The sequence below is a fragment of the Armigeres subalbatus genome, chromosome 2 (assembly GCF_024139115.2).
Source record: "Armigeres subalbatus isolate Guangzhou_Male chromosome 2, GZ_Asu_2, whole genome shotgun sequence".
In the NCBI taxonomy this organism is placed as follows: Eukaryota; Metazoa; Arthropoda; class Insecta; order Diptera; family Culicidae; genus Armigeres; species Armigeres subalbatus.
In genome coordinates, this window is record NC_085140.1 from 65247971 (window position 1) to 65275190 (window position 27220).

The 27220-nt window shown below is 43.1% G+C and overlaps 1 protein-coding gene and 1 long non-coding RNA gene across 9 annotated transcripts in view; one reads left to right on the plus strand and one right to left on the minus strand.

Moving 5' to 3' along the window:
• LOC134208779 (homeobox protein PKNOX2-like) overlaps positions 1-27220 on the minus strand; it is a 246262-nt gene that overhangs the window by 55412 nt on the left and 163630 nt on the right. The gene's annotated exons all lie outside the window — the stretch shown is intronic.
• On the plus strand, positions 6601-7441 carry LOC134214472 (uncharacterized). The gene is made up of 2 exons (XR_009979802.1): positions 6601-6887; positions 6988-7441. It is a non-coding gene; the product is annotated as an uncharacterized LOC134214472 (long non-coding RNA).

A 27220-nucleotide genomic window follows, 5' to 3' on the forward strand; every position in this document is an offset into this window, starting at 1 on the left:
ACATTTTTATCGCCCTGGGAGTGTCCCAGTGGACCGTAAAAAATGTCTTAGGCCGAAAAAAGAAGGAACAACTGGGTGCGAATATGGCCAAAGGTCGCCCGAGGTCAGCTCGGATTTTGAAAACTCGATGGGCGAACAATATGTAGTCACCATCCAGCCCCGATCTTAATCTGCTGGATTACTCAGTATGGCGCGTCATGAATTACAAAGCTTTTTTCAAACGCCACCCAAGTACAGCAAGCCTCAAATAAACATTGACCGTACTGGTACTGGAGAGTGGAGAGAATTGGATCCAGGTTATATTGTTAGGACCTGCTGTACGATCCGGAAGCGTGTGGAGGGCGAAATTGCAGAAAGTGTAAACTCAGTCAATGATTCAAATAATCTAAAACTCTCAGAAGCATTCCCCTTTCAAATACAGAAATAAAAACCCAGATTAATCCTTTCTTGTGCATCGTAAAATGTATTGAAAAAATCACATGAGAAATGTCAAAAAAGCACTTTAGGGGAATAGATCGCAATTTTTCTATCATTTTACATGTTGTATTTGGCATGGCCGTAACGAAACTGTAAACTATTTCGCCGAAAAACCTTTCGCGGATTTTTTTTTCGCGGTGCGACATTCCGTGGAATGTACCAAACCAAATCACCGAAACACATTTCGCGGAATGCACCTTTTTTCCGAAAGACATTTCGCGGAATGTACCTTTTCGCCGAAACTCATTCCGCGGAATGCCATTTGGCGGAATTCAGTTAGAATAATTATCATTGAAATATTTACCGATTTCTGCTTAATTACATGCTATCCGGGTTAAATTCTTTTGGATCCGGTCGGTAAAATGCCTTCTTGAAATGGACACGTTTGCTCGGTATAAAGAAAAGAAAGGAGGTAGTCCCTTTCATGAACGCATCTGCCAGGTATAAAGCAAAGGGAAAAGATAATGCCTACTTTGAATGGATGCGTCTGCCTTAGAGATGGTCGGGTTTCGCATTTTGCAAACCCGAACCCGACCTGAACCCGATTTGTAAATTTCCTTCAAACGCGGACCCAACCCGAACCCGGAATAATTTTTTTTTATCAAACCCGAACCAAACCCGTTTATCAAACCAAAACGCTGGGTTCGTGTTCGATTCGGGTTTCAAAACCCGAAACCCGACCACCTCTGCCGGTATAAGGCGAAAGGAGTTGATAATGTCTTCTTTAAAAGAACGCGTCTGCCCGGTATAAAGCAAAGGAAGGGGTAATGCCTACTTAAAATGGATGCGTCTGCCCGGTGTAAGGTGAAAGGAGTTGATAATGTCTTTTTCAAAGAACGCGTCTGCACGGTATAAGGCGAAGAGAGGAGTAACGCCTTCTTTAAATGTATGCATCTGCCCAATATAAGGCAAAAGGAGTTTATAATGCCTGCTTTAAAAGAACGCGTCTGCCCGGTATAAGGCGAAAAGATATGATAATGCCTTCTTTAAAAGAACGCGTCTTCCCGGTATAAGGCGAAGGAAGGAGTAACGCCTACTTTAAATGGATGCATCTGCCCGGTATAAGGCGAAAGGAGTTGATAATGCCTTCTTTAAAAGAACGCGTATGCCCGGTATAAAGCGAAGAGACGCCTTCTTTAAATGTATGCATCTGCCCAATATAAGGCAAAAGGAGTTTATAATGCCTGCTTTAAAAGAACGCGTCTGCCCGGTATAAGGCGAAAAGAGTTGATAATGCCTTCTTTAAAAGAACGCGTCTTCCCGGTATAAGGCGAAGGAAGGAGTAACGCCTACTTTAAATGGATGCATCTGCCCGGTATAAGGCGAAAGGAGTTGATAATGCCTTCTTTTAAAAGAACGCGTATGCCCGGTATAAAGCGAAGAGACGCCTTCTTTAAATGTATGCATCTACCTGGTATAAGCCAAAAGGAGTTGATAATGTCTTTTTTTTTTAAAAATAAGCGTCTGCCCAGTAAAAGGCGAAAGGAGTTGGTGATGCCTTCTTTGAGTAGATGCTTCTACCCGGTATAAGGCGAAAAGAGTTGATAAAACCTTCTTTAAAAGGACGAATCTGTCCGGTAAAGTTGAACGAAGGGGAAACGCTTTCTTTAAATGGTAGCATCTGCGGAGGGAGGATATAATGCCATATTTAAAAGAATACGTTTTTTCGCTGTAAGACAAAAGGGATAAGTAAAAAATTATCCATAATCACGTCTATCCGTAACAAAGTAAAGAGAGGAAATAATCTCGTCAGCCAGATACAATAAAGGGTTTGTAAAGGGCAAGTGAAATTTTAAAAACGATACGTAGCTGCCAAGCAAGACTATGCTGAAGGAGGCTGTGTTCAACTTCTGGCCGGGTCTAGGAAATTTACCGAATCAAATTTGTTTCGTATGAAATTTTTTAGGTATGAAATTTCCAACGTATTAATCTCGTATTATACGAATTCAAAAAAATGGTAACTTGGCTTAGAAACCTCGCAGGTAATAATTACGGAAGTGCTGAATGAACACAAAGCTATTATTGTTAATATTCCGCAAAATTGTGCATTCCGCGAAATGGTACATTCCGCTAAAAGTCATTCGGTGAAAAGGTACAAAAAAGCCAAATGTCGTACGGCGAAAAATTACACACCGCCAAATGTTATTACGCGAAATGTTCAACCGCGAAAATGAATTCCGGGAAATAGTATTAGGTGAAATGTTATACAATCCGTAACGAAGCTAGACGTAAAATTATGTAGGTTATGTAGGCTGGAAAAACCGAAATTTTCCACTTTTTGACGAAGCATCTAACATTTCGGCGAGGCAAAACGCCCTGGGGCAACTAACTTACAACGTACTATGCGTCTCCACGCACTGTCCATACCAGAATGCTGATTCGCCGACGCGTGGTGCGTTGTTCCCTTATAGCTACCAGCAAGAAGGCGTTTTGCCTTATGAGTTTTCCGGCAGCGAAATTTCACCACTTTTTTGAAATGTGAATTTCATGAATATGATTGATTCTTCTTCTTCTTCTTGGCATTAACATCCCCACACTGGGACAGAACCGCCTCGCAGCTTAGTTTTTCATTAAGCACTTCCACGGTTGTTAACTGCGAGGTTTCTAAGCCAGGTTACCATTTTTGCATTCGTATATCATGAGGCTAGCACGATGATACTTTTATGCCCAGGGAAGTCGAGACAATTTCCAATCCGAAAATTGCCTAGACCGGCACCGGGAATCGAACCCAGCCACCCTCAGCATGGTCTTGCTTTGTAGCCGCGCGTCTTACCACACGGCTAAGGAGGAATATGATTGATATTTTCCACAATTTTTAGATGGCATCAGTAAGCTATATTGTTTAACTGTTGCATGAGGTAAAAATACCCATGAAAATCGTTACAGCTAAAACATAAAAGCAGTCTTTGCTTAGCTAGGGCATATTGCCCCTCCTTCCCCTATAAAGCATTTTGCATTGATTACTATGCATTGCCATCAGTCTTCATTTTTTTTGGGAAAAAACAATGATTTTTCAATAATTCCGAAATGCAATGTTCGATCGGGCCAATTTTCAATAACAAACAATGTCGAATGCAACATTTTGCGAGTTAAAAGGGTAATGCTAAGTTCCAAAATTTGTACACATACACACACACACACATACATACACACACATACACGCATACAGACATTACCTCGGTTCGTCAATCTGAGTCAATTGGTATGGGTCTCCGGGACCTCTATCAAATTAATTTCCTCTATATTAATTTTCGAGTAATCCTATAGCCTTTCGGTACAACTTTGTTGTAAAAGAAAGGCAAAAAACCAAGCCCACACACTTTATTTTTTTACCGGGATCTTAGCAAAATGTTGAGCTTTTACCGAGTTTCGCACAGCCGTGCCCCAGCAAACATGTTTTTTGCCGAGATTTCTGTCAAAGTTGCTGAAAATCAGCTAACAAACGTCATTTTTGCCGGGATATAAGTTTTTATATTGCTGGGCATTTTTGCCGAGTTGCAGAATTAAAAATTGAGCAGATTTTTAGATTTTGTTAACTTATGACATTGCTCAATTGTCCAAACATTATCACGCATAGAGTAGAGTAGGGCAAGAGTACGCACTTAGTTTTCAATCGATCGTGTAGCCCTTATGAAGCAAGCTTCTGCATATCATATCAATGTCGACGATTCGTATGCTCTTCCTATATGTTATCCAGTGGTAAAAATATTGAAATTATTTTAATTCGTTTTAGTAGAACCGTTATTGCAAGACATGTGAAAAACGCTCACTTACCCCACCCGTGGGGCAAGAGTGTGCATCGGGTGGGGTAAGAGTACGCAATTTTCGAATCATGTTTTTCAAGTATATATTAACAAAAATAAGACCAAATAACATTCAAATGATGTTTATTGATACATAATATACTTATAGGATGTTTTCCTCTAAAAATTCTATGAATACATCTCGCAGCTCCTCTCGGCTCAGCGTTGCGTAATTTATGGATGTTTCTTTAGGTTAAAGCAGCGGTTCTCAACCTTTTTCATGAGAGGTACCCCTTCGAACTCTGGCATTAACTTAGGAACCCCCTTGAAAAGGAGCTTCCGAGCCTCTTGAAAGAAGGGTTTCCAAGCCTTTTAAAGGAGCCTCCCGAGCCTCTCGAACAGAGCCTTTCGAGATCTTTGCAATAAAGATTTCCGGGCATCTTTAAAGGAGGCTTCCGAACAATTTGAAAAAAAAAGGCTCCTGAGCCACTTGAGAGGAGACTTTTGAGTCTTTTGAAAGGACCCTGCCGATATTTTTGACAGGAGGCTTCCGAGCCTCTTAAAAGGAGGCTTTCGAACTTCTTGAGAGGCGGCTTCCGGGTCTCTTGAAAGAAGGCATCCGGGCCTCTTGAAAGGAGGCTTCTAAGCCTTTTGAAAGAAACCTTCCAAACCTCTTGAAAGTGTGTGGTATGAATTGTTAGTTTATTATTCTCTTTTGGAAGTGTGTAGCAAGTGTGATATCTAATGATGTATTATCCACTTTATCGACTATACGCACCACGTGAGTCGATATACGCAAGCGCCGCAACTGATTTGAATTTGAAATATGCACAAGCAGGCCATGGGCAACAACGTGACGGAAGCCTCAGTTTTTCAATCGATTACACACGGACCACAGGTAAGTCACATTTCTTCCTCCATAAACTTCTAGCAGTTCGGCTGGTCCGATTCCAATTGGTTCGGAAACGCACATTTGGCGATCCTGCCAGCTAAAATTCAAGTTCTAAATTCGTCACCTGGTTTATTTGACAAAAAGTGGTTACGTAAATATATATATATATATATATATAAAAAAGGTTTGCACGTAATAATAATTGCTGTTTTATGAGAGCGAACGTTGAATATGACTAACGTTTCGTGAGCGCGAGTAGTGCTCGCATAAGTGCTCAGTGTGATCAAACATCGCTGGAATTTTATGAGCGCGAGTGGTGCTCGCATAAGTGCTCAGTGCGATCAAACATCGCTGAAATTTTATGAGCGCGAGTGGTGCTCGCATAAGTGCTCAGTTCGATCAAAAATAGCTGAAGTTTTATGAGCGCGAGTGGTGCTCGCATAAGTGCTCAGTACGATCAAAAAAAATCGCTGAAGTTTTATGAGCGCGAGTGGTGCTCGCAGAAGTGCTCAGTAAGATCGAATATCGCTAAAGTTTTATGAGCGCGAGTGGTGCTCGCATAAGTGCTCAGTGCGATCAAAAATAGCTGAAGTTTTATGAGCGCGAGTGGTGCTCGCATAAGTGCTCAGTGCGATCATAAATCGCTGAAGTTTATGAGCGCGAGTGGTGCTCGCATAAGTGCTCAGTGCGAAAAAAAAAAATCGCTGAAGTTTTATGAGCGCGAGTGGTGCTCGCATAAGTGCTCAGTGCGATCAAAAATCGCTGAAGTTTTATGAGCGCGAGTGGTGCTCGCATAAGTGCTCAGTGCGATCAAAAATAGCTGAAGTTTTATGAGCGCGAGTGGTGCTCGCATAAGTGCTCAGTGCGATCATAAATCGCTGAAGTTTATGAGCGCGAGTGGTGCTCGCATAAGTGCTCAGTGCGATCAAAAATAGCTGAAGTTTTATGAGCGCGAGTGGTGCTCGCATAAGTGCTCAGTGCGATCAAAAAAATCGCTGAAGTTTAATGAGCGCGAGTGGTGCTCGCAGAAGTGCTCAGTGAGATCGAATATCGCTAAAGTTTTATGAGCGCGAGTGGTGCTCGCATAAGTGCTCAGTACGATGAAAATCACTTATGTTTTATGAGCGCAAGTTTCATCCGCATAAAGCGGTCAGTATGATCCAAAATCACTTAAGTTAAAAAAAAAAAAAAAATGCTTAAAACAAACAAAAAAAACAGCCTAAGCGCTGATATCGATCGAACAAAAAAATCCGTGATGATAATGAGCCTTGTTTTGATTCCATCGGTAATTGGTCCGGAAGATCAAAAATAGTGATCTTTGCAGCAGCACCATTCGTTCCTTCTGCTCAATAAGATTTATAACTGCTTCCCGAAAATCCATTTTCTACCTTGAAATCTGCGCTTCATAACCGACGTATGATTACACTATTTTGCAAATTTTAATTCTTTGTATTGACAGTTCTCACCCCACAGAAAAAGGTACACACGGAAGTTTTGGAATACCCATTAAAGGAGGCAAATTCACCCATTTTTTGAAATTATACTGAGATGTCATAAAATGGGTATTTTTTTCATACTAAAAAAAGAGTATTTTTTCCCCATCAACAAGTATCTGTTTCAAAAGGTTAGATGGGTAAATTAGACGCTTTACGAATATTTGACGAGTGCAGTCGCCACTTTTCTATTTTTATTTTTAAAGTTGAGAATTTAATTCTGTTTGAATGACGAGTCGAGAAAAACTGGTCATTACGATAAAAAAGATTCTAAAGTATGAGGTAAGTTAAATTGATTTTAATTTTGGCTGCGAATCTTCGCGCGAACGAAGAAAACAAGTCATACTCAAGTGAAGTCAATAAATGAAAATCTGTTTTCCAGTGAAAAAGTTTCCGCTAAATAATGGCCTACAGCCGTAGCCTAGAGTCACTGACCATCACCCCTACGTTACAAACGGGATGACGAGCGAAAAAAAAGCATCGTGGTTTGAATTCCGTTTATTCCCGATCCGACAGTAACAATCGAGGCAGCAATGAAAGTGAATCGAGTACCGCAGTGCATACAAAAATTAATTCCGGATCCGAGACCACATCAGAATGGCCAGTCTCATCGTCGAAGGATGGTCACAGCAGGGGCATCATCCAGGTGGCCTAACAACATGTACCAGTAGAAACAGTTAAAGGTGGTCTGAATCGAAGCCTCCGAACCGGATTGGTTTGAGAAAAGCAACAAGGAGGTTGAGCACTTGAATACATAGAATATAAGTTATCCATTTGTTGATTTTCGAAATTAAGATATAAATAAAAAATGAACATTTTCATGCGTTTTAAAATTACTTCACAAAGTAAATATTTCATTTGGATTCAATCTTATTTATTTTAACCTCAATCCTTTCGTTTTGATAAAATGTGGATATTTTACCCTTTTCCTAAAGAATATTCAAGAGTCATAAAAACCCATTTTTTGAAGTTCGGAGCACGTACTCATTAATGAGTAAATGCGATTTACCCATTAAATGAGTTATGCCGCTTTTGTTTGAAATGGGTACGAAAATACCCATTAATGGGTACTTGCATGCTACCGTGCAGCATCAACACAAATCAAATACAAACAAGTGTTCCACACAATCCACAACTGGACTGATACACGTAAAGAAAAAAAAACCTTATAAGTTATGGCAAAAAAAAAGCCTATTCGAATGATCCCACACCAAAAAAAAAGGCTAATAACATTCATAAGTTAATGAAATGTATATGTTTTGGGAAATATGTGACTACTGCAATGTATAAGTTTTTGCTTATATTGTCAGCGTAGCACCAAGTTAGAATTCGGAAGTCGGGACTTCCGAACCGAACTTTCTTCCGAAGTTTTATTTGTCAAACAAATTGATGCGTTATTTAGCGCATCTTTAGGCGAATCCAGCGTACTACTTCCGAAGTTGGGAAAGTTGCCTGTATCTGAAAAAAAAAAATAAAAATTCAAATTCGGTATAAAAAAAAAAAAATATAATAATAATAATAAAAGAAGAAAGTAGACATTTTTTTCCCGAGAAGAGGGGAAATGTGTGGTATGAATTGTTAGTTTATTATTCTCTTTTGGAAGTGTGTAGCAAGTGTGATATCTAATGATGTATTATCCACTTTATCGACTATACGCACCACGTGAGTCGATATACGCAAGCGCCGCAACTGATTTGAATTTGAAATATGCACAAGCAGGCCATGGGCAACAACGTGACGGAAGCCTCAGTTTTTCAATCGATTACACACGGACCACAGGTAAGTCACATTTCTTCCTCCATAAACTTCTAGCAGTTCGGCTGGTCCGATTCCAATTGGTTCGGAAACGCACAGAAAGGAGGCCTCCGGGCCTCTTGAAAGGAGGCCTCCGGGCCTCTTGAAAGGAGGCCTCCGGGCCTCTTGAAAGGAGGCTTCCGGGCCTCTTGAAAGCTTCCGGGCCTCTTGAAATGAGGCTTCCGGGCCTCTTGAAAAGAGGCTTCCGGGCCGCTTGAAAGGAGGCTTCCGGGCCTCTTGAAAGGAGGCTTCCGGGCCTCTTGAAAGGAGGCTTCCGGGACTCTTGAAAGGAGGCTTCCGGGCCTCTTGAAAGGAGGCTTCCGGGCCTCTTGAAAGGAGGCTTCCGGGCCTCTTGAAAGGAGGCTTCCGGGCCTCTTGAAAGGAGGCTTCCGGGCGTCTTGAAAGGAGGCTTCCGGGCCTCTTGAAAGGATGCTTCCGGGCCTCTTGAAAGGTGACTTCCGGGCCTCTTGAAAGGAGGCTTCCGGGTCTCTTGAAAGGAGGCTTCCGGGCCTCTTGAAAGGAGGCTTCCGGGCCTCTTGAAAGGAGGCTTCCGGGCCTCTTGAAAGGAGGCTTCCGGGCCTCTTGAAAGGAGGCTTCCGGGCATCTTGAAAGGAGGCTTCCGGGCCTCTTGAAAGGAGGCTTCCGGGCCTCTTGAAAGGAGGCTTCCGGGCCTCTTGAAAGGAGGCTTCCGGGCCTGTTGAAAGGAGGCTTCCGGGCCTCTTTAAAGGGTGCTTCCGGGCCTCTTGAAAGGAGGCTTCCGGGCTTTTGAAAGGAGGCTTCCGGGCCTCTTGAAAAGAGGCTTACGGGCCTCTTGAAAGAAGGCTTACGGGCCTCTTGAAAGGAGGCTTCCGGGCCTCTTGAAAGGAAGCTTCCGAGCCTGTTGAAAGGAGGCTTCCGAGCCTCTTGAAAGGAGGCTTTCGGGCCTCTTGAACGGAGGCTTCCGGGCCTCTTGAAAGGAGGCTTCCGGGCCTCTTGAAAGGAGGCTTCCGGGCCTCTTGAAAGGAGGCTTCCGGGCCTCTTGAAAGGAGGCTTCCGGGCCTCATGGAAGGAGGCTTATGGGCCTCTTGAAAGGAGGCTTCTGAGCCTTTTGAAAGAAACCTTCCAAATCTCTTGAAAGGAGGCCTCCGGGCCTCTTAAAACGAGGTTTCCAGGTCTCTTGAGAGGAGTCGTCCAAGCCTTTTGAAAGGCGGCCTTCGAGCAGCTTGGAAGGACGCTTCCCAGAATCGTAGAAGGATCCTTCATGCCTCTCAAGCGAAGGCTTCCGAACCTTTAAATTCTAGATTTTAGTTAAGAAGCATTTTTTTACCTTATCTTCAACATTTTGTTTCGATCAGGTACATTGCATAGAAGATTTTTTTTTTAATATGTTCATTCGTTCGATCTTTTGTTCCGTTGCTCTTGGTTGTGGAAAGCCGGATTCAATTGGCTTTAATTTACTGATCACTATGCATATTATGTACAAGACAAAGATTTGAAATGATAAAAATACAAAATTATCCAAACATTATCAATATATTTTGATTGGAATTGTACTACGTCCGCCATTACGCATTTTTGTCCGAGGTACCCCCTGGGGCCAATGAAGGTACCCTCAGAGGTACATGTACCCCAGGTTGAGAACCGCTGGGTTAAAGGATTATCATTTATATGAAATTGTGTTTTCGGACTATGTTGAGGTGTAAAACAATACCAAGTACAATTTTATTATTTCGCTTCAGTGCTTTGTTCGCTAAGTCCTTTCTAACATCAAAATACTTATCTTAAAAGGAGAACTTGTGATAATTTTCGATTTCTGTCCCTTTTTTCTTTGTTGTGGATCTTTACGCTTTGGAAATAGTTTTATTTCGCCCGGAGATACGGATTTGTCAACAGAACTTAAAGGTACACATGCGTACTTTTTCCCCACAGCCACAGCCTTGACCTCTTGAAAAACCAACCGAATTAAAGTTTTGCACAAGTACTCTATACAATAGGTTATCAAAATGGTATAATGTTCACCTGATCGAACCTTTATATGGTAATGGAATACTTGTTGCGAAAACACTATTATTTTTAGCAAAATGACCAAAAAAATGACTATCTTCATATCTCCCTTATTGTTTATTCAAATCGTTTACAATTACACATGAAAATAGTGGTTCGGAATACCTATCAAACTGAAGCAGTGCTGCTAGTTTATCTTTTTTTATAACTTCAAAAAATCGAAAACGTACTCTTACCCCACGCGCACTCTTGCCCCACTCTACTCTACGGTATGACGACAGTACCATACAATATTGTTTACCGATTAGGAAAGCCATACATAGAATCAATTTAATTTCCTTAATTGACATATTTCTAACACTAAAAATGCACGTAAAAGTATTGTTCGCAACACATCCTCCAGATCCACTTCTGTTTTGTTCATAGAACATTTAAATGCAGTTGAAATGCAGTTGAGGCAGTAAATAGACGTAGGCAGACATTTGAAATAGAATTTACTCAAAGATATACTTACTTACAGGTATGTCGTTATCTGTGTATACAAAATGCGTCAGCTGTTTTCTTAACTGTATTCAACATACCTGCAAATATAATAAGAAAATAAATAGATTATTATTATTTTTCTTACCTTTCAAGTAATAGAAGGTGTTGTTTTTTCGATGTTAACCTTTGTTTTCTATGGCTACTTTTGATCAATTAAAATTATTGTCATTTTGAATCGTTCTTGTTTCTTCACAACATGATCACTCGACGTTTCAAAAAAAAAAATGACCGCTCTAATTGGAAGCATAGGTTTAACCCGAGTCACTATGTTAATTCTAATGGAAAATATTTAAGAACCTAAGGTACCTGTGAACCTGTGGTCCTGTGTGTTTAAAATGTTTGGAAGCTCGATGTGCCGAACAAACGCTCCCAGGAAATAGATTGTTAGTACTTCGACTATGTGTCGGGTTTGGGTCAAAAGTATTTCAGACCTTCCTAGATTTTTCTTTGGTCCAGATTGTCAATGTCTCGGTGAGAGTGATGACCTAATATCACACCTATCTCATTCGTTGAGGGTTACAATATATTTATAAGATTGAGCAAAAAGTAAACATTTTTTCCTTCAGAAGATTATAAGAAAATTTAATTATTGAATATAGCATGAATATTGGAGAAAAGAAAATCTAAGTTTACATACCAAATTTACCATTCCCCATGTAACCTTCCTTCTAAAGCTGATAATGATTTTCTAGATGGAAGAATCTTTAACTGAACCGTAAACTTTGACACCATCTGATGGAATTTTTGAAACGGAAAATACGCACACGTATGTTTAACAAACAAAACCCAACCTCATGCAAACAGCGTGGGATGCGCTTTCTCTGGAGGTTTTCAATCCTAAAGGAGGGAGCAGCAGTGCACACCGAAGATAAGAGGATGATGTGGATTCTGTCGGTGACGACGACGACGACGGAGCCTTTTCTTTTGCTTCTGATATCTGCTACTCGCACCATTTATTTGCATCACGCGCGTCTTCACCGTTCCATATCGCATCCGAGCGAGCGATATGCTAAGGAAGTGCGCTGCTGATATAAACTACTCCCACGTGTATCGCTACCCAATGCTCGTGAGGTGGGGTGGAGCAACGAATGCTGATGGTGGTGGGTGGTGTTCTCAATTTCGCTTTCCTTCGTCTCGCTTGGGATAAGTTTAGATCGCGCGCATCTTCTTCCATCTATTATAAACAGCATCAGAACACAGATCACAAACTATAAGAGTAGCAGCAATCTTTAGTTTTTGTTTCTTGCTTGTTTGCAGGGTTCGCACATTTCTCTTCTGTTTTGCACATTGAGTTGAGTCACCACCCACCCTCCCCCCACACTGTATTCGGTCGTCCGTCGTCGATTGAGTTTATGTATGGATTCGTTGGTTTGGACTCATACATAATACATGGATGGCACGACGGTCGTCGTCAGTAGATCCAGAGGAAAGCAGCTCTCGAGCACCATTCATTTCCATCGTCCTTCGAAGCGGTCGAAAGGTTCGTTTCTCATTTGAATGCTGCTGGCGAGGATCGCATTATATGTGACGGTCGGAGGAAGGGTGAAATTGTTGCCATCTACACCACGTCACATTGTAGTTGGACATAAAATTCAGTCAGACAATGTCAATAATTTGGTTTCGAATGAGGGCAACCCGATATGCAAGGGGGTTGTGAGTAAAACAGCTGAGACCGGGTCATTCAAAAAGGAACGATTGAATGGCATGACGAAAGAAAATCCAATTTCATAAAATTTCTATCTTTATACGGTCATCTGATGATCTGATCTAGGATTGTAGTTAGAAATATAAGCTTTAATTTTATGAATACATTTACGTTGTTGATAACACAGTTGCTGAAGGGCATGATTCACGTAAGTCACTTGATTTGAATGTGGATTGAACGCACAAACACCTTTGTTGAGCTTACTTGAACATGTACATCTTTTTCAAGTCAATTGAGTTCAACTGAGTTGATAAAATAACTTTCCCTGTCAAACCGATATCATTATTTGTAAAGTTCGAGTACACAACCTCTTCATCTATAATAATGTGGTAACCTTCATTCCGAACCACATTATCGCCGAAATAAATCTCAGCCACCAAGAGAGTCTACCAAAGTTGGTCAGTTTGTTGCTAGTCATCGGAAAAATAGCTCCAAATTACCTACCACGAAGATTGTCGCCCGCGATACACTAATGAGTCCTTGCTTTAATGATTGGCACCACACGACACATCGGCCATAACCTTCCGCCGTTTGCATTGAAATTGCCCAATTTTCGACGATTTCTCACACCATTCCGCACATCACCGCTCACTGGTCAGTCTTTAATCTGTGCTTCCATTTTACGAGTGGACGCTCGTAAGTAGCAAGTGGGCAGCTGTGATTGAAATTTCAATTGCGAAGGATCGCACTGGTCGCCGTCGCATGATGGATAGACTTTGAACGCGCGCGTGAACGTAAATATTATCACACAGGGCGTGGCGTAGCGGTTGGTTCGAGTTTTACGACCCTCACTTCTAGTTTCAGCGGGGAAAGTGGTCTTGGGAGCAGTGGCGAGTTCCATCCGACAATGGTCCCATAATTTATTAATTGGAATTAGAATCGTATGCAAAATTTCAAAACGGATTTTAATATTTGCTTCCATATATCATACGTCGAAGACCTTGCCGCGCAGTCTACGGAGGATCCATATATCATCACTCAACTAATCGATTCATCTTTTTATTGCCCTAATCGCCATGTAGATAAGCGTTCATCAAGCAGCAGTTATAAACTATGAGATGTCGTTGTAGAGTTCATCATCACTGCTTTCGTGTATGGAATGATTTGCACAATAATGTTTTAAGTTCAGGAAAAAAACAAGAAATTTCCCAACCCCATTTTTATTTTGACATACATTTAACCGGAAGGAAGGAGTGACCTAACATTGAGTGATATTTTGCAAATAATATCTAAAAATCTAAGGAGAAACATATTGAACCATTCCCCCCCGTGAACAGCCTATGTGTACGCCGGAGAAGAGGGGTCGCCTTCTCAATCGAACGGTAAGCAAGTGGTCGTAAAATTGACGCTGATCACGCTATAAATCTTTTATTGGTGTCTAATTAGAGGGAATTATTGTCGTTTTGATGTAGCGTGGTGTCGTTTGTTTTTCCGTTCAGTTTATTTGTTCCTACTTAACCTACTACTGCATAATGAACGCGCAAGCCGGGCGCGATTGTGGCTACTGGGTTGGTTCTGGATGATTTTCGTCATCGTTTGCTCCCGGGCGGAAGGTTGTTGGCGAGTGCTATTAGGTCTTATCTCTCTAGTTCTGGCACGATGAGGTACATGCCCAGGTTTATGGCAAATGCTTAAGCTACATTTAATGGCGTTGATAAGTGGGGTAATTACAGTGTTTTGGTTAGTCATATTCATTCATTCTTGTTATTTATTATGTGGGTTGTTCGGGTATATAGGCAAACAGATGATCACTAATGTTAACTTCTTGTTCTCTAATAACGTAGATAAGCCGCGTTGAATAGTTCAGCAGACAATTGACACCTACTGAAACCATTTTTTTGCGTGTTACGCGGCTTTATGCTTATCTTGCCATTGTAAAGATTATGGTAATTGAAGCTTTGACGTGAGTGTCAAAGTATGTCAAATATTACACAGTAGATTAATTGTTTAAAAACTAAATTCTCGGATTTAGTTGTAAGTAAAAATCTACAACTGCAAAATTGCATGGCACTTTTGGCACTTTAGTTTGTTAAATAATTAAATAAATGTAGGTAGCGTATGGACAAGGTGGGTAAAACGGGCATTGAGTCTCAGAGAGTGACAAACGAGAAGAACGTTGCCAGAAGCCGGATGTTGGTGTTGGGTACCCGATCGAATAGAGATCTATACAAGGAAGCAAGAGCAGCCGAAAAACAAACCCACCGCAGGAAGAAAAAAGAGTACGAAGAACAAGTTATTAGTGAGGCGCAGGAAAAAATGGAGCAGAACGATATGCGGAGGTTTTATGAGTCTGTCAATCGCGTGCGGAGAAAGACAGCGTCATCTCCCGTCATGTGCAACGACCAACATGGGAATTTGCTGACAGATAAAACTGAAGTGGCTGCCAGGTGGAACACTTCGAGACTTTGTTGAATGGAGGAAGTGACGGTGCATCGGTGAACAGAATAAATATTAGCGACGATGGACAAGCTGTGGAGACACCTACACTAGATGAGGTTAAAAAAGCTGTTAAAGAGCTGAAAAACAATAAGGCTGCGGGGAAGGACCAGCTCCCGGCTGAACTTCTCAAACATGGCAGTAAGCAGCGTTATGAAGTTCTGCACCATATTATGTCGAAAATATGGGAAGACGAGGAAATGCCTGCTAGCTGGTTGGATGGCCTCATTTGCCCTCTCTTTAAGAAAGGGCACAGACTGGAGTGCGCCAATTACCGAGGAATAACCCTCTTTAATTCGGCGTACAAAATTATGTCCCGTATTATGTTCAACAGATTGAGACCGCTTGAAGAGTCCTTCGTCGGCGAATTTCGTGAGGGCCGACCAACGACGGATCAAATGTTTTCCCTGAGATCATCTGTTTATTGATTTCAAGGCGGCGTACGATTCAGTGAAACGGAATGAATTAGGCAAATTATGCTTGAACATGGTTTTCCGGCGATACGGCTGATTCGTATAACGTTGGACGGATCGAAATCAAGTGTAAGGGTTGCGGATGAAATAACGACGTCATTTGTTACCTTAGATGGATTAAAGCAGGGTGATGCACTCTCGAATCTACTGTTCAATATAGCGCTCGAGGGAGCGATTAGGAGAGCTGATGTACAAAGGCGGCGCCGCATGAATCACGAATTGTACCAGGTGTATAAAGGGCTGGATATTATTAAGCTTATACAACACGGCAGACTACGGTGGGCTGGTCACGTTGTTCGTATGCCGGAAGAACGTCAAGCGAAAATAATATTTAGTAGAGAACCCGGAAGAGGCCGCAGGCTTCGTGGAAGGCCGCGTACACGATGGCTTTTTGCAGTTGAAGTGGACCTGAGATACTCCATTCGGCGTATCAAGTATCAAGTATCAGTGGATCTTATTGCTTGTTTCAAATTATGAGTGTAACATGTTTTACTACATTCGAATAATGAAAACTATTCTGTTTGTTGAAGATTTAATGTAAACTATGACTGAAATGCCATGATGATGTAATTTTTGAAGTGCAATTTTTAAGCTTTTAAAACAGTAATCGGCAAAACTAATCCACATGATCCTCGAGGGTCTCAAACCTAGTCTATCCAAAGATTGTGTACGGGTTGAACTGATAATTTATCTCAAAATTCAATTTTTTTTAAAATTTTCAGGATATTGGATTATGATGGGGTAAAACGGACACGTTCTGTTGTGGGTAATATGGACCATATGAAATACATACATTTTTTTCAACGAAATTTTATTTCGAAAAGTTTGTATTGTTCACCTTCGAAAACAACAACCATTTCCCTAATTCGAATTTCCGAGTTTTGTTCAGACAAATGGCATTTTTAAGTGATTTTTATTTATGTAACATGCTTTTTTAGTAAAATCATTGTAATTGTCCAATATATTAATTGTTATCCAACCTTTTTATTTCTTGAGGCTCATTTTAGAGATGCTTAGCCTATGCATACAATTCATCAACTAAATTCACCGTTTTAAGCTTAATTTCTTAACATGTCCGTTTTACCCACACACTATTTCCATTTCACCCGCACACCTTTAAATCGAGATTTTTTCATCCTGATTTTCATTGTTCACAAAATCCGATTGTTTTCCACTAAATTGACTTCAAGCCATCCTAGTCCTTCTATTGAAGATTCACCTAAGTGGCTTAGGTCCCCAATATTACGACGTTTTACTTGTGAAAATGACGCGATTCCTTAGCATGTCCATATTAATCCCAGCCCCTATAACAGGTTAAGCGTTCTGGTGATTCAATTATTGATTCATCAGACAAACGATAGCTTAAATTTACACGACACGTAATCTTTTTTGAGACGGAACTGTTGGAGATTGAGTTTGCTGAAAGCTTCACAGATTTCAAAAAACATTGAGTTACAGCAATGAAATTCAGCGTGATAAAAACTGCTTTGTTTTCATATGCGAATATATCCGTTTTGTTTGATGCTTATATGAATAAAATAGGTGACAGCTGCGGTTTGCATGAGACGCAATGAAGTTTGTTTTGATTTGTTTTGACAGCCACGTGATCGCTCACCAAGGTTTCTGATAGAGTCATGTAAAATTAAGATATTCATTCATTTCATTTATTTAGTTAACATCTAAACAGATAACACTGAATCAACAATTTGACGCCACAATACACGGTTCGAGGCTGCATCTCTCCATCCTCGGATACGCCCCACGCTCGCCAAGTCGTTCTGCACCTGGTCTGCCCATCTCGCTCGCTGCGCTCCACGCCGTCTCGTACCTACCGGATCGGAAGCGAACACCATCTTTGCAGGGTTGCTGTCCGGCATTCTTGCAACATGTCCTGCCCATCGTACCCTTCCGGCTTTAGCTACCTTCTGGATACTGGGTTCGCCGTAGAGTTGGGCGAGCTCATGGTTCATTCTTCGCCGCCACACACCGTCTTCTTGCACACCGCCAAAGATGGTCCTAAGCACCCGTCTCTCGAATACTCCGAGTGCTTGCAAGTCCTCCTCGAGCATTGTCCATGTTTCATGTCCGTAGAGGACAACCGGTCTTATAAGCGTCTTGTACATGACACATTTGGTGCGGTGGCGAATCTTTTTCGACCGCAGTTTCTTCTGGAGCCCGTAGTAGGCCCGACTTCCACTGATGATGCGCCTTCGTATTTCACGGCTAACGTTGTTGTCAGCCGTTAGCAAGGATCCGAGGTAGACGAATTCCTCGACCACCTCGAAGGTATCCCCGTCTATCGTAACACTGCTTCCCAGGCGGACCCTGTCGCGCTCGGTTCCACCCACAAGCATGTACTTTGTCTTTGACGCATTCACCACCAGTCCAACTTTTGTTGCTTCACGTTTCAGGCGGGTGTACAGTTCTGCCACCTTTGCAAATGTTCGGCCGACAATGTCCATGTCATCCGCGAAGCAAATAAATTGACTGGATCTATTGAAAATCGTACCCCGGCTGTTACACCCGGCTCTCCGCATGACACCTTCTAGCGCAATGTTGAACAACAGGCACGAAAGTCCATCACCTTGTCTTAGTCCCCGGCGCGATTCGAACGAACTGGAGTGTTCGCCCGAAATCTTCACACAGTTTTGCACACCATCCACCGTTGCTTTGATCAGTCTGGTAAGCTTCGCAGGAAGCTGTTCTCGTCCATAATTTTCCATAGCTCTAAGCGGTCTATACTGTCGTATGCCGCCTTGAAATCAACGAACAGATGGTGCGTTGGGACCTGGTATTCACGGCATTTTTGCCGTACAGTAAACATCTGGTCCGTTGTCGAGCGGCCGTCAGCGAAGCCGGCTTGATAACTTCCCACGAACTCGTTCACTAATGGTGACAGACGACGGAAGATGATCTGGGATATCACTTTGTAGGCGGCATTAAGGATGGTGATCGCTCGAAAGTTCTCACACTCCAGTTTGTCGCCTTTCTTGTAGATGGGGCATATAACCCCTTCCTTCCATTCCTCCGGTAGCTGTTCGGTTTCCCAGATTCTGACTATCAGTTTGTGCAGGCAAGTGGCCAGCTTTTCCAGGCCCATCTTGATGAGCTCAGCTCCGATACCATCCTTACCAGCTGCTTTATTGGTCTTTAGCTGTTGAATGGCATCCTTAACTTCCCTCAAGGTGGGGGCTGGTTGGCTTCCATCGTCCGCTGAACTGACGTTGTCATCTCCTCCGCTGCCTTGACTTTCACTGCCTGTACTCTCAGCGCCATTCAGATGTTCCTCGTAGTGCTGCTTCCACCTTTCGATCACCACACGTTCGTCCGTCAAGATGCTCCCATCCTTATCCCGGCACATTTCGGCTCGCGGCACGAAGCCTTTGCGGGATGCGTTGAGCTTCTGATAGAACTTGCGTGTATCTTGAGAACGGCACAGCTGTTCCATCTCCTCGCGCTCCGCTTCTTCCAGGCGGCGTTTCTTCTCCTGAAAAAGGCGGGTCTGCTGTCTCCGCTTCCGTCTATAACGTTCCACGTTCTGCCGGGTACCTTGCTGCAGCGCGACCGCCCGCGCTGCGTCCTTCTCCTCCAGAATCTGTCTGCACTCTTCGTCGAACCAATCGTTCCGTCGACTTCGACCCATATACCCGACGTTGTTCTCCGCTGCGTCGTTAATGGCTGCTTTGACTGTATTCCAGCAGTCCTCAAGAGGGGCCCCATCGAGCTCACCCTCTTCCGGCAACGCTGCCTCGAGATGCTGCGCGTATGCAGTGGCGACATCAGGAAGCTTCAGTCGCTCTAGGTCGTACCGCGGCGGTCGTCGGTACCGAACATTGTTGATGACGGATAGTTTTGGGCGCAGTTTAACCATCACCAGATAGTGGTCAGAGTCGATGTTAGCGCCACGATATGTCCTGACGTCGATAATGTCGGAGAAGTGCCGTCCATCAATCAGAACGTGGTCGATTTGTGATTCTGTCTGCAGTGGTGATCTCCAGGTGTACCGATACGGGAGGCTGTGTTGGAAGTAGGTGCTGCGAATGGCCATATTCTTGGAGGCGGCGAAATCAATTAGTCGTAGGCCGTTTTCGTTCGTCAGCCGGTGAGCGCTGAACTGAAAATTAAGATATACTGAATAGAAATTCCAATGATTTTATCATTTACATCACAGAAACTTAAAATTATGATCTAGTACTCATTCTGTTACCGAATTTTACATTCAAATATGAATTATGTCGAGGCTAATTTTCATAATATTTTACTGTGCAGCGTACTGGTTTCGTGGGATCAAACCCCACCGAAAGGAGCGGTTGCCTTCCAATACCTTTTCCGAACTAAATCTATCACATGTTGTGCAAATGCATAATCGAAAGAACTAAGTGTGCCTTGAATGCGATCGGTCGCAAATTTGGACGAGTGCCTTATTTTCATATTTTCGGTGTTTTTTTTTATTCTTTATTCCACACATATCCGAAAAGCACACGTGCATAGTTTTCAACTCAGTTATACCCCAACCAGATGTTCTAGCTTCTCCAAACTGTTCTGGAGTTTGGATCAATTGGCCTATCAGGTCAACTGCGCTCGAGGGAACTTCTGGAGGAAATCCAGAAGGAATCTCCGGAAGAATTCCAGAAGGAATCTGGAGAATTCCTGGAGGAACTCAAAGAGGAATTCCTGGAATAGTTTTCGGAGGAATTCCTGGGGGAATTCCTTCGAATATTACTCCAAGAATTCCTCCGGATATTCCTGTAGGATTTTTTCCGGATATTCTTCTAGGAATTCTTCCATGCATTCTTCTTAAAATTTCTACAAGAACTCCTCAGAAACTCCTCCGGTAATTCTTCCGAATACTCCTTCAGAAATTTCTCCGGCTATTGCCCCAGAAGTTGCGTTGATCATTGTTCCAGGGATTGGGACCATTGTTCTGGGGGCAGCAGGGACTATGTCCAAGGGCTTGACGATCCCTCCTCAGGCCATCTGCGAGTTGTGGCGCCTGCCTAGGATGTGGTGGAGTTTGACAGTGGGCCCTGTTAAACCTCTATAAAAAGCTGCATGTATCCGCAAGTAGGCTCCGCCAAAGCGACCGTGTGCCGCTCAAAGCGCACAAGCCCTAGTCCTGGTGTTAGGTGGGACGCTAAACAGCCCTGATACGATGGCCCTCCGGCGAGACAGGAGGTTTGCGCAGGCCCAATAAGCCGCTTGGAAAACCAATAATTACGAACAACATAAGAGATAATGCGACTCGATATAATCGGCAAAGACCTAGGCGACGAATAAAGGATCACGATTGGAAGCTTGGAACATTGAACTGCAAGTCGCTAGGTTTCGCAGGTTGCGACAGGATGATCTACGATGAATTACATCTCCGCAACTTCGACGTCGTGGCGCTGCAGGAGATTTGCTGGACAGGACAGAAAGTGTGGAAAAGCAGGCATCGGGCGGCTACCTTCTACCAAAGCTGTGGCACCACCAACGAGCTGGGAACCGGCTTCATAGTGCTGGGTAAGATGCGCCAACGCGTGATTGGGTGGCAGCCAATCAACGCAAGGATGTGCAAGCTGAGGATTAAAGGCCGTTTCTTCAACTATAGCATCATCAACGTGCACTGCCCACACGAAGGAAGACCCGACGACGAGAAAGAAGCGTTCTACGCACAGCTGGAGCAGACATACGATGGATGCCCACTGCGAGACGTCAAAATCGTCATCGGTGACATGAACGCGCAGGTAGGAAGGGAGGAAATGTATAGACCGGTCATCGGACCGGATAGTCTGCACCAGAGTGTAAAATAATCGAACATTTTTGGTGACGTCCACCTCTCTTCACTTGTCAGCTCACTTTCAGATACATTCATAGTCGGCTCTGGACTGTCAATATTCGGTTGAATATTAGTCATTGAATATTTATGGACATTCTACAAATTGATAAATTATCCGAAATCTGAACACGTTTTAAATGAGTAAATTATTTTATCACATAGAACTGAATCTGATTTTCATACACGAGGCACTTTTAACGGTAAACATCAATATAAACAATGCTAATTATGTTTTTTTCTGCACATAGCAAGCGCATTCAGTGACAGTCGAATGAATGAGTTGGTGGAGTAGTCATCTGACTATGTCATTCTATGTTTTGAATAATCATGCGATGTTTGTCAAAATTCGGACTAAAATTGCTTCATGAAGATGAATATTTGAGACTCTGGTCTGCACACCGTATCGAATGACAACGGCCAACGATGCATAAACTTCGCAGCCTCCCGCGGAGTGGTAGTCCGAAGCACCTTCTTTCCCCGCAAAAATATTCACAAGGCCACATGGAGATCTCCTAACCAAGAAACGAAAAACCAAATCGACCACGTTCTAATCGACGGTAAATTCTTCTCCGACATCACGAACGTCCGCACTTACCGCAGTGCGAATATTGAATCCGACCACTACCTCGTTGCAGTATGCCTGCGCTCAAAACTCTCGACGGTGTACAACACGCGTCGAAGTCAGACGCCGCGGATTAATATTGGGCGGCTACATGACGGTAGACTAGCCCAAGAATACGCGCAGCAGCTGGAGGTGGCACTCCCAACGGAAGAGCAGCTAGGCGCAGCGTCTCTTGAAGATGGCTGGAGAGATATTCGATCCGCCATTGGAAGCACCGCAACCGCTGCACTAGGCACGGTGCCCCCGGATCAGAGAAACGACTGGTATGACGGCGAATGTGAGCAGTTAGTAGAAGAGAAGAATGCAGCATGGGCGAGATTGCTGCAACACCGCACGAGGGCGAACGAGGCACGATATAAACAGGCGCGGAACAGACAAAACTCGATTTTCCGGAAGAAAAAGCGTCAGCAGGAAGATCGAGACCGTGAAGAGACGGAGCAACTGTACCGTGCTAATAACACACGAAAGTTCTATGAGAATTTGAACTGTCACGTAAGGGCCACGTGCCACAGCCTGATATGTGTAAGGACATAAACGGGAACCTTCTTACGAACGAGCGTGAGGTGATCCAAAGGTGGTGGCAGCACTACGAAGAGCACCTGAATGGCGATGTGGCAGACGAAGATGGCGGTATGGTGATGGACCTGGGGGAACGCGCGCAGGACATAATTCTACCGGCTCCGGATCTCCAAGAAATCCAGGAGGAGATTGGCCGGCTGAAGAACAACAAAGCCCCTGGGGTTGACCAACTACCAGGAGAGCTATTTAAACACGGTGGTGAGGCACTGGCTAGAGAGCTGCACTGGGTCATTACCAAGATTTGGGAGGAGGAAGTTTTGTCGCAGGAGTGGATGGAAGGTGTCGTGTGTCCCATCTACAAAAAGGGCGATAAGCTGGATTGTAGCAACTACCGCGCAATCACATTGCATAACGCCGCCTACAAGGTACTCTCCCAAATTTTATGCCGTCGACTAGCACCAATTGCAAGGGAGTTCGTGGGGCAGTACCAGGCGGGTTTTATGGGCGAACGCTCCACCACGGACCAGGTGTTCGCCATTCGCCAAGTACTGCAGAAGTGCGGCGAATACAACGTGCCCACACATCATCTATTCATCGACTTCAAAGTCGCATATGATACAATCGATCGGGACCAGCTATGGCAGCTAATGCACGAAAACGGATTTCCGGATAAACTGACACGGTTGATCAAAGCGACGATGGATCGGGTGATGTGCGTAGTTCGAGTTTCAGGGGCATTCTCGAGTCCCTTCGAAACCCGCAGAGGGTTACGGCAAGGTGATGGTCTTTCGTGTCTGCTATTCAACATCGCTTTGGAAGGGGTAATACGAAGAGCAAGGATTAACACGAGTGGTACAATTTTCAATAAGTCCGTCCAGCTATTTGGCTTCGCCGACGACATAGATATGATGGCACGTAACTTTGAGAAGATGGAGGAAGCCTACATCAGACTGAAGAGGGAAGTCAAGGGGATCGGACTAGTCATCAACACGTCGAAGACAAAGTACATGATAGGAAGAGGTTCAAGAGAAGACAATGTGAGCCACCCACCACGAGTTTATATCGGTGGTGACGAAATCGAGGTGGTAGAAGAACTTGTGTACTTAGGCTCACTGGTGACTGCCGAAAATGTACTACCAGTAGAGAAATTCGGAGACGTATAGTGGCCGTAAATCTTACATACTTTGGACTCCGCAAGACGCTCCGATCGAATAGAGTTCGCCGCCGTACCAAACTGACAATCTACAAAACGCTAATTAGACCGGTAGTCCTCTACGGACACGAGACCTGGACGATGCTCGTGGAGGACCAACGCGCACTTGGAGTTTTCGAAAGGAAAGTGCTGCGTACCATCTATGGTGGGGTGCAGATGGCGGACGGTACGTGGAGGAGGCGAATGAACCACGAATTGCATCAGCTGTTGGGAGAACCATCCATCGTTCACACCGCGAAAATCGGACGACTGCGATGGGCCGGGCACGTAGCCAGAATGTCGGACAGTAACCCGGTGAAAATGGTTCTCGACAACGATCCGACGGGCACAAGAAGGCGAGGTGCGCAGCGGGCAAGGTGGATCGATCAGGTGGAAGATGACTTGCGGACCCTCCGGAGACTGCGTGGTTGGCGACGTGTAGCCATGGACCGAGCCGAATGGAGAAGACTCTTATATACCGCACAGGCCACTTCGGCATTAGTCTGAATAAATAAAATAATTGTTACAGGGATTTCTCCGGAAATTTCTTCAGTAATATCTCCGGATATTCCTCAAGAAATTCCTTTCAATGTATCCACAAGAATTGCTCCATTCCTCCAATAATTCATTCCAATGTTTCCCCAGGAATTGCTCCATTCCTTCGAATATTCCTCCGGATATTCCTCCAGGAATTCTTCCGGATATTCCTCCAGGACTTCCTCCGGATATTCCTTTAGGAATTATACCGGATATTTCTTCAGGAATTCCTTCGGATATTCCTCCAGGAATTCCTCCGGAAGTTCCTCCATGAATTCCTCCGGATATTCCTCCGGAAGTTCCTCCAGGAATTCCTCTGGATATTTCTCCAGTAATTCCTCCAAGAATTCGTTCTGCAAGTTCCTCCAGGCTTTCCTCTGGAAATTCCTCCAAGCTTTCCTTCGGAAGTTCCTCCAGGAATTCCTCCGGAAGTTTCTCCAGAAATTCCTTTGAAAGTTCCTCCAGAGATTCTTTCGGAAGTTCCTCCAGGAATTCCTGTAAAAATCATTTTGAAAAAACACATCCATCAAAAATATATAATTCTTCTATACATATTTGAAATGCTTTGAAAACTTACTTCATAGAGATTGACTATGCTGCTAGTATCCGTGGTTTGGAGATCAGAAATATTCGGTTTCAAGTGATGAAATCGAGGGGTTTTACACAAGTTTTTCCATGCCGGAAAGTTCCGCAAAAAGGGCGATGTATCTTCTGCGAGATGTGTTGTCTGTTTTGAAGGATGTGTCGTCTTTTTCGGCTGGAAAAACATTATGTCATTCATCTCGGTTAAACCTGAAATTAATCACCAATAATTTTCGTTTGCTCCATTGCATTGTTTGTAAAACTAAACATCTGAAACTGGTGCTACGAGAATTGTATAGGTGTCAGGAATTGATGTGGATTTTTTTGTGATTTTGTTCGTGTTTTAACTCATAGGTTTACTGACGCTGAAGGTCTCAATCGCCTTAAAACCATCCGTGTAAAAAAGAACTGGGTATAGTTTGTTGAATGAGAATAGCTTTTCAACATATATGTTGTTTATGTTTTGGAATATAAACTTGTGTTATTACCTTCACACGACCGAAACAGCGCAATAATTAATGAAATCTTCTATATCTTTCAGTCGCACGAAATAAATAGTAATACAACAAGACTAAAGTTAAGTTGGAAATGGAAACATCATATGATCTGTAAATTTGATATAACAAAAGTTGTTGACAAATGTTTTACTTCGAAAAAATATTTACAGGATTGGATGAAATGATGCATGCATAAATTTAGCTAAGTATGATTTCCATTTTGATAAAATAAATTTAAATACACAATATACATGGTATTTGAAATTCATGTCGATGTTTTATATGCGACTCACGATTCATCGTAGAACTTTTTATTTTACTTCTCATATATTCATGCGCCATTGATTGAAAAAAAATACACAATACAGAAACATAATTTTTTTGATTTTTTCTGCAAATACGTGTTCGAATTCGATTCGAGAATGCCCCTGAAACTAGAACTACGCACATCACCCGATCCATCGTCGTTTTGATCAACCGTGTCAGTTTATCCGGAAATCCGTTACCAAAACCACAAATTTGGTATTAAAAATGAATTTGCTCCTCGATTTCCTCCAGTGTTTTTCAAGTTGAGCTAAGCTCATAATAAACTAGCGTCGGAAACAGTTACTGTCAAATTTATTTATAGCAGCCGCCATTATGGCTAGCGTGCACAGCTGGATAAGGCAATGAAAAATTATTCTATTTTTAGAATAGCCGTTTACCGTATAGCTAGACTGCAGTCCGCCACCGACTTGCCAGTCATGCCACCGACTTAGCGACACCCTCATAAGTACCACGGAGTTGGATAATCAGGAAGGTATTCGTTGGGTCAGGATTTGTCTGTAGCTGGCAATGTAACCGTGGTAAATCTTATCCCATAACACACCGCGTAAAAGTAGTCCAAAGAGTACTAAGGAATCCGAACCAGTTTGAGCAATTGTCTCAAAAATTAGCTCACCTGTGCTTAAACAGATTGCGTCCGTAATACAAAGGTTCTAAATGATGGAACCCATTTCCAGCCCCTTAACTTCTCATTCTCTGATCCATCGTGATCCAAGATGCCGATATGTTTTCATGCAACTCCCAAGTGAAACTTATTTTGAGTGAATGTTGATAATGTACTGAGCACCGATGGAGATTAAAACAAGTTCGGCAAGCAAGAACTTATCCACTCGCCATAATAAACAAGTTTCCCAACAAGAATCGGGAGTCTTCGAGCGAGAATAAAAGAAATGCTTTGCTGCAGATTATTTTTCGGTAGTCAAACCGAAATTTATGAAAAAACGAAAACTTACACCCGAACGATACAAAGAAACGTTCTATTCAACTTGATCAGCCAAAAATCCCGAGGGAGAAAGTTTGCTGTGGCTTCCACCCCTGCATGAGAACATCTCATCGTCAGCAACAGTAACCACTGGCAGCAAAACAGCAAGAGGTACATATTTTCTATATTAAAGGTAACATTTGCGTTTTATTGCAGTTTCGGTTCGCTTTTACATCTTGAGTGCTGCCGCTGCTGCTGCCCGTGCTCTTCCAAAAAGGATACCCCATTTATGCTGCTCTGCCATGAAACGGTGGTGGTATGCTACAACAAGCATATCCTTCCTCCAATATCGCCGTCGTCGTGTTCATCTTAGGTGAAGCTCCGTGGCGTGGCAGCATGGCACGAACTGCTGCTAACTCTTCGGGCTTTCGTCGAGTGCTTTCTTTTTCGCTGAATTTGGTTATAAGTCGGAGTTCTTCCATCATCGTCAGCAGCCGGATGGAAAGTTCAGAGTGTGGAAAGTCGGCTGGAGTGAGATGAGGTTGTGTGAGGAGAATCGGAAATATGGGCTGCATAGAATATCACACTTGGATCACTATTTCTTGGAATCAGCATTTATCTTATGTGCTTAGGATTCCCGCACTATCATATTCTTGAATGACTACATG